This window comes from Lissotriton helveticus, chromosome 8 (genome assembly GCF_964261635.1).
Source record: "Lissotriton helveticus chromosome 8, aLisHel1.1, whole genome shotgun sequence".
In the NCBI taxonomy this organism is placed as follows: domain Eukaryota; kingdom Metazoa; phylum Chordata; class Amphibia; order Caudata; family Salamandridae; genus Lissotriton; species Lissotriton helveticus.
Genome location: NC_136069.1, coordinates 775481711 through 775495293, shown reverse-complemented (window position 1 = coordinate 775495293; position 13583 = coordinate 775481711). Strand labels below are relative to the sequence as shown.

Sequence of the window (13583 nt, the reverse complement as noted above, 5' to 3'; positions counted from 1 at the left end):
ATTACCAAAGGTAAGAAACTTGTTAATTCATGAGACTGTCCACATCTGCAATTGGCCATGAATAGTCTGTCAGCATGATGCAATGTGAGCAAAAAGGCACATGGCTACTGCACTAGAGACTTTTCATTCTGTACCAAGTTAACAAGTATCCCTTAGACATTTCTTTATGTCTTTTGCCAGCAAACCATTTGAATATTAAAAAACTTTGCAATGATGCAACTCGCTAATTTTCTTATGACACAGATAATAAAGCCACTAGACCAATCACACAAGTCATACTTGGTTAGCTTCTGACCAATGACTGCAGTGTTCCACAAAACAACACAAAAAGTACACTTCAGTTTTCAAGAGTGGGAGACAGGAGATGTGGAAAGTTCAGGCATTACACAGTCCACACAAATAATTTATTCATTCTTCTACCTACCTAAGGCAGGGAATGAGCACTGCCTTGAAAACCTTCATTTAAGTTTAATAGTATTCTGAATTCCTCCCATTGAACATCCTTGAGTAATCTCTGAGCTTTGATTTAATAATAAGTGGTCCACAATTGTAACGTTTTTATTGACCAACAGATAACGTATTTTATTTAATTGATTATTAAAAATTGCCATTACACTTTATAAATGCTTCAATACGACACGCTATATACCATGCTTCAGGGGGTGACTGAAAGCTTACTCTATTAGACAAGATTATTGAGCTCCTTGTTTCCCACTTTTTTCATCTTACCTCTCTTTCGTGCTTGTTTCCTATCACCAGCAATCATCTTTTAGGATTTAGAGTCATGTCTTGAGTTAACTTTATCCAACGGACATGGCATGTCCACATTATTGGTTCAAAAGCCACTCTGTTCTATTGTTCATTACAAGGTAAATGCTATGCAGTCTCCCTCAAATCTTGACATTGTAGCTGACCCAGGGCGTATGTGTTCTGTATGTGATATGAAGACCAGGGAGACACATGTAAAGACAATAGAGAACTATCAGCTAAGTGACAACCTTTAATGACTCCATATTGAATGGGTTGAATGTGTGTCTAAAGTGGCCTTACTCTTTCATATTAATCTAAGCGTCCCGCTGATTTATTTTTTGTAATGGCGACTGCAGTACTTTAAGGCTTTATATAAAAGGCATGACACTGTAAAATATGTCTCATAGTTTTGCAATATCTATTGACCTGTTTTACTAAAAAGTGCTCAAGATCTACACTCCATTTTAATCAGGTTCAATTAATGTATGTGTAGTTTTAAAGGTCAGCACAATATCTGAAATTGCAGACATTATCTTTATTCAAGACCTACATATTGCAGCGCAATGGTGGCATAGTTTGTTTTCTTTAATTTTTCATGTCATCTGTTTCGTTCTAGAACCTGAAAACGTTGCACGAGAAGGTAACCCAGGGAAACCGAATGCTCGCCCTCTGGATAATACAGCGAAACCTAGGACAGGATTCCCAGGTTATACAGATAATAACGCACTTTCTTTCTTAATTTTGCTTATTGATTGCAGTACAGCTAAATGGTAAAATACATTTTGTTTTTACAAATTTCTAGGTTGCACATGGTGCTATGCTATTTTAATCTAACTTCTTTATGAACATTCCTCCATTTTGACTGCAGAGTTTAGGAAATGGTTATAAACACTTACCAATCAAGGCTGCAAGTACTATTTCCCTGCAGAAAGAACACATAGAGTTATAGAAGGGTAACCGTGAATTACGGGGATTTTCTTCACCAAGGGGTTCTTAGTGACATCAAATAGACAAGGAAGATGCTCGAGTTGCTTATGTCACTCAGAACCATGAGTTGAAAACCATCCCTGAAATCTACTTTTTACCCATCTATAATATTATGTTATACATGACCTCCAAAATCATATGCCCTCCTTTCAAATGCTACTCATGGATGGGGGAGCCATACATAACACAGCCTCTCCTCCCTGTCTCAAATTTATTTAGAATAAGTTTACCGGCAATCCCTAACCAGCACCCATCACCGTCCATGCCTTTCTTCCCCCTCCAACAGCTGGGCTTTCTGCCAAAGAAGACGATCAGCACTGTGCAGTCTGGCTCTAAAAGAGCCCTGTCAGCCTGGCCTTGAGCGCCCTCATGGTGTAGCAACAGTGGTTAGCAAGTTTTGTTATCAACTGTAGCTATGCCAAAGAAGTGAGTTATGACGTTTAGAAACTGATATTATTAATACAGGATCTCCATGCAGCCTTACAAAATCATGGGTGTTTATCATGCTCCTGTTCTATAGTACAGGAGAGAGCCCTGCACATGACCTATATAGATAACTGCATATGGGTAATGGTCATAGCCACTGGTATTATGCAGCAGAGGAGCACCAAATTATGCAGCAAAGTAGATTAAATTATTTGGCAAGAAATAGCAAATTATGCAACATAATGCAGCACATTTTGTGATAGTATTACTTCATTGTTTTGGCATTAACCTTGTCCATGCAAAAGTTCTACTATATTGATGACCCAGACACGCAACTGAAATTTGACTAGTCAAACGTTGCGAAGGTCCTTCAATTGCAACAGGTGTCGTCACAATTGTAGTCACTTTTAATATACTTGAGCTCAATTCAATGTTTTTGTTAAAATATTTGTATGGAGTAGGTAATGGATTATGTGGCAATTCCAGTCATTTGACTGCCTCTGGATATGGTATGCTCTGCAAGCTGTACAACATGGAACTGGGATGAAAGAGAGTTGTAGTTGTTCTGTGTTTCTATAATGTTCAATTTGGAGTTCAAGTGCTTATGTGCAAAAATAACAAGTTAGTGCATACTCTTTACCCTATGCAATGTCTATAGGGCCCAGTACACAGACTAGTAATGATAGACATATACAGGCTATTAATATAGTAAACATTGCCAGGCTGATTTCGAGTTGATACAAAGGCATGGAAAGAGATATGTAGAAACTGAAAATGAGGACTAGTACTGAGGTATTTGGGATCATAAGGTTTAATTGAACAAAATATAACATGCATTCAGACGGGTAATGGTGGGTTGAAGTATGAGACTTCAGGAGCGATAATATATAAAGTTTCACAGGGGTGCAACTGTCGTTTGCACCCTCTTTGCACAGCTCTGGGCAGGGCACTCTGGTATTACAGAAGGGGCAGCAGACATCTGTGCAGTCCCTTCTGCAATACAGACAGCGCTGGTGCACAAACAGCACTATTGTTAGAGGGAATCTCTTTAGCTCTGCACAATATGATAGACGTAGGGGCAAAAGTAAAGGAGCTGTCAGGAGACATCTGAGAGTGAGCCACCTAAAAGGCGGTGCACTGTCTGGGCGCCCCTGATGGCAGCCCTTAGGAGGGGTTGAAGGGGGTCCTATAGACCCCCTAGACATGCCCTTGCAGGCTAATGCTGTCACTCACTGCACCAGCCTGCAAGGGGTTCTCGCACCTCTCTTTTAAGTGCCGGCGGGTTTCCGCGTGCAGAGTAAAACATGGAGCGTCCGCTTGAAATCCACTTTGTATTTCACTTCAATGCACTGCCCCAGGGCAGCACAAGTTCACCGCTGCCCCCAAGGCAGCTCATTCAATTTAATATGATGCACTCTTCTTGTTAGCAGCAAGCACACCTTTTGAAATAGGGCACTCGGCACTAATAAGGAAAATGCACTGCATCCTATAATGCAGCCCCAGGTGTCTAGGGGGCCGATTCACAGAACTAACTTAAGACAAAATCCTAAACTTGCTACTTTTGGTATTCACAGAAGTTAGGATTTTGGCTTAAGTTTGTCTTAAGACAGACTTAAGACAACATCCTAACTTAAGTCTGTCTTAAGTCTGTCTTAAGTTTGTCTTAAGACATACTTAAGACAAAATCCTATCTTCTCTGAATACCAAAAGTAGTAAGTTTAGGATTTTGTCTTAAGTTAGTTCTGTGAATCGGGCCCAGTATTCTGATTGGGGTGGCTGATATTAGGGCGTTAGCATGGAATTTGTAACGCAGACTGGAGATGTCAGATTTCACAAGTTGTGCAATGTGCCAGTAGGGTGCACATAGTTGTTTCTTATACTGAGGAAATGTTTACGGTTGGTGAGGTGAAAATAAAATAAAAGTTGCATTAAAAGATGTTACTGCTGCAAGCGGTATGTATTGAAGCTGAAAACAGCTGCTGAATTGCTGCGTTTAGGGTGCTTAAAAGCTGAAAACTGGAAGATTACACAATGAAAAAATAATTCATTAAAAGATTGCTGTCCATGTAAATGCAGGCACATTTTTGTTCTTGCATGGGCAGTAATATTTGGGAATTTTTAAAAGTAGTATAAATATTGCATACCATGCACACTCATTTGGCATCTTTGAATGAATCTAAAGCAATTCAAAGATTGCCATTTCCTGTAGTACTCGTGCTGCACTTGCGTTGCAAGTGGGCGAGAAAACCTATCATCAATGATTGTAGAGCAGCCGACACTTGCAAAATGAAACACATATTATATATATATTTATAATATAATGTAATGTAATATTATATTACATTATATTATATTATATTATATTATAATATATTATATTATATTGTATTATGTTATAATATATTATACTATATTATATTATATTATATTATATATATTGATATATATGGTTAAATTAGGGACATTATAGATAGAAATTAGCATTTTATCCTACTTTACTGTTAGTAAAATCTTAGAGGAGGGGTGTGGTCTGGCACCAACTAAGATGGCTGCATAGTCCAGGGCTCTGCTGCGGCCCTCCTGCCCTTAACTAAAATCTGACAATATACAGAGGGCTCTGACTAGTAAAATATGCCTGGACACCCACACGGCAGCAGAGCATCATGCTGTGTCGAAGTGGGCCGAACATAACATGGCGTCGCCGCTGAGAGCTTGCGAAGGGAGGATCCTTCCTTGATTCGCCTGAGCCCCAACAACGCAGGACATGCTGAAAATGAGAGAGGCTTACGGCCGGTGTCCTAAAGCCTGATCGGACCCAGGCCCTACTGCGGTGCCCTGCGGGATGCTGGGATCTGTATGACCGACGGCCGGAGAGACAGGTGAGGCTGACGGCGAGTGTCTGGACTGAGATGTGGAAGCCAGCCCAGTGCTGTAGCGGGGGATGCCTAACATCCTGTTGAATTAGTGCTCTCCTCTACACGCGGCCACACTCCAAACAAATACCTACATGCTCCATAGCCTTCCTTCACCAACTGGGGGTGCAGAAGGGGAGACAACAATGTGGCCGAGCCCAGGTTGTGACTAGGGCCCTGGCATCGCAGCCTAGGCTGTAGAAGGGTCGTCATGACTGGTGGTACCCTGTCTCTTAGGGGAGATCAACAGCGGGATCGGACTGCGCCCCTCATCTCTTTTGGTGGCAGGGCTACTACATAAAGACTCTGGCAATGCACATGAAAACCCGGGCCACAGAGGTAAGGACCTTGATCAACGGGGCCCTTAGGCTTTCGAAACAAGTGACTTGGCCCTGTGACAAGGGCTACACCCAAACCACACAGGTTGAAGCCGGAGTGCCCGACTGGATGGTTCCCGGTAAATGATCAGCTCCCCTTCCTTGAATAAGAGCCTAGGAACTACAGGGAGGCCCCCGCACCTATTGGGAGATCGGGCTGCAGCCTGAAGATCACGAGCACTGTTGAGTTGGGACAGCTATACAGGTAGCAGAGACATTAAGGTCTCGCGCAGCTTTGTGAGGGCGAGGCCATGGGGCTCATCTGGGATTTTGGCCTGGACTGAGATACTGCGGTGTCTTCTCCGCCGTTCACCCCAGCCAAAGTACACACAATGTGCCCCAATAGAGCGCCTCCATAGCAGAGTAATACATTTGATAAATGCACAATACCCAGGGTACAGATGTCAGAGGGAGGAGCGGCACACAGAGCTTAAGACCCAATGGAGCCTTTACTGGGTGCAATTATGGCAACGATACATGAACTGGGGACAACGCTCAAATCCAAAATTGATAAAGTCACAATCGAAGTGACCTTGCTGAGAGCAGACCTGAATTAAACCTCTGAAAAAGTGGGCACAGCTGAAAAATTCCAAAAGAATGGAGAAGCATAAACAGCATCTCACACAGCAACACAATTTGATGGCGGCAAAGCTTTAGGACCAGGAAGGGGGATCCCGGAGAAATAACATTATAGTGATGGGAGGGCCTGAGGGGGCAGTGAGCCCAGATACGGGACTCTTTTTGGAAGACCTCGTACTTAACCACCTCAAACCCAAGCACCTTTTGAACTACTTCTCTGTAGAGGGAGAGTTTAGATGACTGTCGCCACCGCCAAAACCAGGGGCCCGCGAGGACAATAATTGCATGCATCCTTAACTTCTAAGATCGTGACATAATACTACAGTCAACTCGCACAACGTGCGACCTAACCTCTGAAAACTCTGTAATCCAGTTCTTCTCAGACTTCACTCTTGTGGTACAGCGGCAACAACGCACCTTTGACGAGGTGAAGAGAATCCTGAGATGAAAAATTCTCAAATATATGATGATATTTTCTGCTAAACTTAGAGTCATTGACCAGGATAAATCTCTATATTTCATAACACCTGATGAGGTATGGGACTGGCTTGAAAGAGGGAAAAAATGAATTGCCAGCAGCGGCAGGACCCAGCCAGGAAATGGGACGATCAAAGGAGTTTCCCTCTTGGTGGAACACAGACCGACAAAACTCAAGCACACACACAAACTCTGAAGACGACGCTGGACACCGAGCAGCGGGAGGGAAAGGGGGAGAGTGAGGACACATTTCAATATCCAGAAGATAAGTATGAACAGGAAGGAAGGACTTTGTAAGGTAATCAGGGCCTATCTGATATGGTGAAAGTCTGCTGAGGAGGGGTCTATGACTTTGGACAACATGCTGCCTCTATGGCTAACCCTCAGATGCAAAAGGGTGGGAGGGCGGCTGCGGGTACATACGTGGTAGAGCCAGCCAACCCAAGAAGTAGTTAAATGGTTTTATTTGGGCGACAGGCGCTCTGCAAATTGGGTAGGTGGGTTGTTTAAAACCTACAGTGCAGGGTAGCAGGGAGGGGGTAATTGCAAAGGGGATCTGTTTTTTTAATGTGAGATTATGTTTGTTATATGTTATTGTTGCGCTATGCATTGACCCATTATTTCAGACAAAATCCACCTGGCGGCAATCGAGGAAGGGAGGGATGGAGAAGGAGGTGGAAATGGACCCTCATACACATAATACTCAGATATGGCTACAACACCACAGTCCACAACCACACTAAAATTTCTTACCTGGAAAGTTAATGGCCTGAGGGACAAAATTTGAAGGACTATGGTCATGCAGTACCTACGTAGGCTCTCCCCGATTTGGTCCTTCTCCAGGAGATGCACTTGAAAGGCAACCAGGGTCTAGCACTCAAAAGATACGGCTATACGTTAGCAGCCCATGCTGGCTTTACGATGGGATACCAAGGAGTGTTGATACTGGTTAAAAACTCGGTGACACTGATAAGGGACTGCAACTGGCAGGTCCCTCTGGGCAGATTTGCAACACTGACCGGAACATGGGCGGGGCGAAAACTCAATATATGTTTGGTATACATCCGACCAAAATTCCATTTAGGCACCCTCCCTGAACTAAGGAAAACACTACTGGACATGCCACGAGGAATACACATACCGGGTGGGGCTATGAATGCAGTGATGTCACGCGAGTTGGACAAAACTGCAGCGCAGACCCGCACGGGAGGCACAGAGCCGCTACAAACATTTGCGAAGGCAATAGGTCTAGCAGACCTATGGAGACTGCATAACCCAACCAGTAGACAGTATACACACATTTCTGCTGCACACGGATCTGGGTCATGTATAGACTGCATGCATGCAGGATACTTCTGAGGAACACAGCATATAGCCAGAGGCATCTCGGACCACTCACCAGTAGAGGTCCATATCCAAAGCCCAGTCGGGACTTATACCACACCCCCATGTATAGCATCCTGGCACTTTCAGAGTAGAGAATTCCAAGATACATTTAGCTAGCGAACGCAGCAATATTTTGACGAAAACTCTGCGTCCGTGTACTCACACTTCACCTTGTCGGAAGCATAGAAGGTGGTGGCGAGGGGATACTTGCAGGCCACTATAGGGGGTAACAAGAAAGAGAGGTGCTCTAAATGTACTATGTTAGAGCATGAAATAAGTCTACTAGAACAATGCAACAATAGTGGCGAAGAAGACACCCGGGGGCTGCAGTATTTAATAAGCCTTCAACAAAAGGAACCTCAGGACTTAGAGAAGGAGACTGCTCGCCACCATGCAGTAGCTACACAGAGACAACTGTATGACTAGGGGGACAAGGCCAACAACCTCATTGCATGCCTAGAGCAGAGAGATAGAGAGCGGAACTGGGTCGCCAAAATCTGTACAACAGATGGTAGTAGGTGAGGATTGGAGGCAGACATAGCAGAAGTATTTGCGTCTTATTATGAGTCGCTTTATCAATCAGTAACAGTTAGATCGGGGGACGAGAGTGTAGAACACCTCAGAGATATCTCACTCCCAACCCTTACGGACGACAACAGGGAGGTGCTTAACAACGATCTGGGTCATGTATAGACTGCATGCATGCAGGATAGTTCTGGGGAACACAGCATATAGCCAGAGGCATCTCGGACCACTCACCAGTAGAGGTCCTTATCCAAAGCCCAGTCGGTACTTATACCACACCCCCATGTAGAGCATCCTGGCACTTTCAGAGTAGAGAATTCCAAGATACATTTATCTAGTGAACGCAGCAATATTTTGACAAAAACTCTGGGTCCGTGTACTCACACTCCATCCTGTCGGAAGCATAGAAGTTGGTGGCGTGGGGATACGTGCAGGCCACTATAGGGGGCAACAAGAAAGAGAGGTGCTCTAAATGTAATATGTTAGAGCATGAGATAAGTCCACTAGAACAATGCAACAATGGTGGTGAAGCAGACACCCGGGGGCATCAGTATTTAATAAGCCTTAAACAAAAGGAACTTCTGGACATAGAGAAGGAGACTGCTCGCCACCATGCAGTAGCTACACAGAGACCACTGTATGACTAGGGGGACAAGGCCGACAAACACATTGCATGGCTAGAGCAGAGAGATAAAGAGCGGAACTGGGACGCCAAAATCTGTACAACAGATGGTAGTAGGTGAGGATTGGGGGCAGACATCGCAGAGGTATTTGCGTCTTATTATGAGTCGCTTTATCAATCTTCAACAGTTAGATTGGGGGACGAGAGTGTAGAACACCTCAGAGATATCTCACTCCCATCCCTTACAGACGACAACAGGGAGGTGCTTGACAACGACTTAACAAAAGAAGAGGTGAGGTGGAAGAAGCCATAAGAGACCTACAATCTGAGAAGGTGGCTGGTCCAAATAGACTACCCATTTATCTCTTTAAATGTGCAGCGACAGAAGTGGCACAGCCGATGCTGGAAATGTTGAAGGCTGCGCTGGAAGAGGGAGGCCTATTCAAAGACCTAAGGTTGGCCATGATTGTAGTCATCCATAAAAAAGGCAAACCCGCAGACTTATGCATGTCGTACCAACCCATATCCCTTCTCAATTACGAAACCAAATTACTTTCTAAAGCACTGGTCAACCGACTCATACCTATAATCTCCACCCTAATATATCCTGATCATTCTGGGTTTATACCCTCACAGAGGCACCCACTTAATCTAAGGCGACTTTACGGTGTCATCCAGGCTACTGTGGCACGACCACATATACCAGCTGCTCTTATGTCATTAGATGCCTGAATGGCGTTCGGCAGCATTGAGTGGCCTTATCATATCGCTATGTTGTTCAGGCTGGGTATCGGACCTCATTTCTGTGCCAGGGTGCATCTTTTATACCAATGCCTGAAATCCTTCGTGCATGTCAATGGGTCGGTTTTGAGAACGTTAACACTCCATCGGGCACCAGACAGGGAGGACCACTGTCACCAAGATTATTAGCCCTTGCACTGGAACTGCTGTCGCCATGGATCCGATGGGACTCCTTGATATGGGGCATAGACATTGGCGGGGGTTGGAAGAGCATATATCATTGTATGCTGATGACGTATTGCTTTACGCACACCGGGCCACATATACATTCCATACGCTTTTTTTTTTTTTAAGAATGAAGTTTATTAAGGCATAAAGAAGCAAAGACAGTACATGAAGAAACAGCCATAAGGTATAAAAAACAAGAAATCTCTCTTACAAAGGAAGAACTTAATCAAAGAGGTATCAAATACAGTATAATAATTTGCAATAAAAATTCAGGAATATGGAGGTAGGAGGGAAAACAGTGGAAATGTGTAACGCATAAGTGTTATATATAAAACATAGGAAGCAATCAATAATCTTGCATATAATTAAGGTAAAACAATCACGGAGGTTTTTGAACTTCCTCATTGCAAATTGGAGAAGTGGGAGAAGGCCTGGCAATTCTGGACAAATATTCTGTAAGGGGAATCCATAGAAGGTCACGTTTAATTGCTAGGGAAATTGGGGAGACAAAATTGGTGTCCAGTCGGTGATTGAAACAAACTGCGTTCCACCAAGCAGAGAAGGAGACATCTTTAGCTTGTTTCCAATGCGATGTAATATGGTGAAAAGCAATGGCTATCAAAAGATCAAGTAATTTGTGTCTATGATGGGGTCCAGAAAGAGCAGGGGAAAGGGAACCTAGAAAAATATGAATGATTGAAAAGGGGAGAGTGAAATTGAAAATTTTATGGAATTGGGACCAAATTAATTGCCAGAAATGTAGAATGGGAGGGCATTCGAAGAGCATATGTTTCAAATCAGCCAAAGGGCAGGGACAGGACCAACAAGTGGAGGGAGTGTCAGAGGAGAAAGATGACAGAAGTAAGGGAGTAAATAGTGTACGATTATAGATAAAAAATAAAGTTTGGGTAGTGTTAGCAGCTCTAGATGTATTGTGAATTTTAGACCAAATTTTATCCCAAAGAGTAGAGGGCCAGATTTGAGACAGATCTTTCTCCCAAGCCAACTCAACCTTAGATTTAGTGCGTTCGATAGAAGATTGTAGCGATTTATAGAGAAAAGAAGCAGAGGGGGAGTGGTCAAGAGCATTTGAAATAGAAAGGTGTGCTGCAGGAATAGAGTTGGTAGCTGGGAGAGAAGAAAGATACTGGGTAAGGGAGGGGATCAGCGATAAATATTGTTTACGAGAAGAGGATGGCAACGAAAATTGGGTTTGTAGGAGATGAAAAGGAAGAGGATGAGTATCAGAAAGAAGTTGAGAGATCCATTTCAAACCACGTGAATGCCAAGATTTCCAATAGAGTGAGCGATTACGGATTTGAAGGTGTTTATTATGCCAAATAGGCTGGAGGTGAGTAGAAGCAGTAGAAGGGTAGGAAGATAACAAGTAAGGCTGAAGAAGAGAACGAGAGTGGGTAATAATGGGAGATCTGAGAGAGGTTACATTAGAGGAAAAAGAAAGAACCTCAATGAATTCATAAGGATGAAGGAAAGATGATTCTATCGTCAACCAAAGTGGAGGATAATAGGGAAGATCCGAAGAAAGCCAACGCAAGGTTTGTTTCAAGGAAAAGGCATTATGATATGATTTAAAATTGGGAAATTTGACTCCACCCAGAGATTTGTCCTTCTTTAAGACAGAGATGGCTATTCGGGGTTTTTTGCCTTTCCATAAAAACTTTAACAAAATAGAATCTATCGACTTGAAGTGGTGATTAGGGATACGAATGGGGATCATAGAAATAGTGTAAAGGACCAAAGGAGCAAGCATCATCTTAATGGAGTCCAGGCGACCCCACCAAGAAAGAAAAAGGGGATTCCAACGCTTGATGGATGTAGAGAGTTTAGTAGCGAGGGAGTCAAAATTGAATTTGAGGGTATCAGAGAGACGAGGAGCGAACCAGACACCCAGATATTTAATCTTAGAGGGTTGCCAGGAAAAGCCAGATGCATCAAATAGATGTTTTTGACATAAAGGATTTAGGGGTAGGATTTCACATTTGTCCGAGTTAAGTCGATAGCCTGATACCTTAGAAAAGGAGGAGACTTGAGTCAAGAAGGAAGGTAGAGTCGTTTGAGGGTCTGAGCAATAAAATAAAATATCATCAGCGTACACCGATAATTTAACTTGCTGTTGGGGACCATATTGAAAACCAGAAATAGTATCATCGCGTCTAATCTTGGATAAAAAAGGTTCTAAAGCTAGAATAAACAAAAGAGGAGATAGAGGGCAACCTTGACGTACCCCACGACGAAGGGGAAAATAATCAGAAGTGATACCGTTAGCAAAAATGGAAGCATGGGGGCTAGAATAGAGTAAAGAAATAAGAGATATGAATTTAGGAGGGAAACCAAACCAACGAAGAGCTTGAAACATAAAATCCCAGCCTATCCTATCAAAAGCCTTCTCGGCATCAAGAGAAATGGCAGCCAGTGGAGAGGAGAGGGAGGTGGCTTTATTCAAAATATTAAAGAAAACACGAGAATTATCAGATGACAAACGACCTTTAACAAATCCAGATTGTTCAGGACCAATAAGTTCTGGTAGCAGAGGATCTAGGCGAAGGGCTATAATCTTGGCAAAAATCTTATAATCCGTATTTACTAGGGAGATTGGGCGGTAGTTTTTACATATGGTATGATCTTTATCTGGTTTGGGTATTAGACAGATTAATGCTTCTTGAAAAGTACCCTGAGAGGAGCCAGAAGTAACAAAGGATTGAAATAATAATAAAAGTTTAGGGAGGAGAAGGGAAGAAAAGTGATTGTAGAACTCAATGGTAAAACCATCTGGTCCTGGAGCTTTGCCACGGCGGAGGATTGAAACAGCATGTGAAATTTCAGAGAAGGAAATAGGTAAATCCAATGATTGAAAATCAACATGAGAAGATGGAGGGGAAGGAATATCCTGAAAATAAGCAAGAAGATCAATGGGGTCAGGACTGGATTCAGGAGTGTATAAAGTTTGATAGAAAGAGACAAATTGGGTTAATATGTCTTTGTCTTTGAAGAAAGAAACACCAGCTGGACCCTGTATAGATTCAATCTTTGTTTTTTCTTTCCGTATCTTGAGGTAGTTTGCTAGAAGCTTGCCTATTTTGTTTTGGCCGCCGTAATAGCGGGAATTACATTTAAGGAGAGAATTTGATGCCGCATTTGTAGTAAATTTATTAAATTCAATTTTGGCAGAAATAAGTTCGCGAAGTGAAGATTCAGAGGTAGAATTATAATAGGTATATTCTAGATTCTTGATTTTATCTAAAAGTTGAGTTGATTTGGTGATTGATTGTTTTTTCTTTTGAGATACGAAATCAATGATAAAACCTCTAGCAGTTGTTTTGAAGGAATCCCACACCGTGACAAAGGGAGTTTCAGGGAGGTGATTTAGTGCAAAGAATTCAGAGGTAAAAGCTGTAAATTTAGTGCAGAAAATGGGGTCTAGAAGTAAAGAGTTATTAAATCTCCATCGTCCTGAATGAGGGGAAAAGGGGATAAGATCAATATCAACATAAACGGGAGCATGATCTGAAATTAAAATGGAACCAATGTCTGAATGAGTGGTTAGCTGTGCTA

General features: G+C 42.7%; 1 protein-coding gene across 1 annotated transcript in view; it reads left to right on the top strand.

The window, feature by feature from the left end:
* Positions 1-13583, top strand: part of LOC144772911 (uncharacterized) — a 2519762-nt gene that overhangs the window by 395313 nt on the left and 2110866 nt on the right. The window contains exon 8 of the mRNA XM_078657606.1: positions 1367-1456. The gene's annotated coding sequence lies outside the window, so the exon portion shown is untranslated. The remainder of the gene's footprint in view (positions 1-1366; positions 1457-13583) is intronic.